Here is a 1,394-nt window from a genome sequence, read left to right as displayed (position 1 = left end):
GTGTGTGTGTGCGTATGCAACTCTCCGCATAATACAGAGTGCATAGTGACATGAGGATTATTGATGTAGGCTGTATTTACTTATCAGCCCAGTGTTCAGAGATGTATCACAAATGTTTTATCTGAGCTGCAGTCTTTCTCTATTGTGGCTCCTCGTGAGCATGATGATGCATGAAATGTGCAGGGTTTCTATGTTTTAAACTTTGGAGACAAATGTGATGTGTTCGCAGACAAAAAAAAAAAAAAAAAAAAAAAAAAGAAGTCTTGGATTTGTTCTGTGTTGGTGTTTGAGTGGGCGAGAGAGTGTGTGTGTGTTTGAGCACAGCCAGGGATCATACTGTTCCGGTGTCCTCAACGCTTGTAATCTCCCTAAAGCTTTAAATACTGTTACTGTGTGTTCAAATTGTAGTCGAGTAATAGATAGCCGCACAGAGGTCCTGAATTCAGTCATGATATTTAAACTACATTTCTTATAGTGTATTTTTTTTTCCTGTAAATACTTTGAAACTATTAACTGCACCTCACGTGACTCTCAAGCTATAAACTATATGTACGTATACAATTGTATGTGAGACCCAACTTAAGGCTGGGTTTAGATGATTCAAACACAAAAGATGAAAAAGTATTTTTACCGTCTCTGCATTAGGAGGAAGTAAATTATACTGGAAACTTTAGGGGTCTTTGTGTATTGCTTATATAGTTCCATGATGTGCTACTTATATTTCATTGCGCGTTAGAATTATAGTATGATACTAAACAAATGACAGCCTGAAACACAACCAACATCGTTTCTATGAATATGACAATTTGTAATAGCATAAAACGTTGTTAGAACTGGCTCTTCAACCTGCTACGGTATTAGAATTATTCCTTTTATAGCAGGACTAATTACAATCCAGTATTATAACGGCAGATGGCATTTTGCACAATTATTACTGTTTACTTTCATACTTACAATAAGTCATTTTCACTTCAAATATCTACGCATTTTGACTTTCCGTGGCACGCAGTTCTGCAGACTTTTTACACCACTGTGCTCGTATAACTTGTTTTTAGAGATGCAGCGTAGTTGTTAACTTTGCTGAAACAAAAACCCCTTTTTATCCCATTATAGGGTTGTGTAGATGTTTTTGTGTTTGTCAAGAGCATGCATGTTTGCTGCTACAGGCTATCATCTGAGAAATCTGACAGAACTCTATTTGTGCTCACCTGTGTTTGTACATGCAACGTTGGCTACATGAACTCTTCTTTTTTTTCTGTCGTTTTATTGTCTCTTTCTTCGTGCAGGTTTTTTTTGTTGTTGCATGTCTCTCTTCTGTTAGCTGTTCCCTCCTTCCTTTCTTCCTCCCTCCTTTTTTCTTCTTCCATTCCATATTTCCAAATCCCTCTCCAAGA

Source organism: Stegastes partitus, unplaced genomic scaffold (assembly GCF_000690725.1).
Source record: "Stegastes partitus isolate 25-593 unplaced genomic scaffold, Stegastes_partitus-1.0.2 Scaffold108, whole genome shotgun sequence".
Classification (NCBI taxonomy): domain Eukaryota; kingdom Metazoa; phylum Chordata; class Actinopteri; family Pomacentridae; genus Stegastes; species Stegastes partitus.
The sequence above is the reverse complement of the archived record's forward strand: the minus strand, read 5'-3'. Positions refer to the sequence as shown.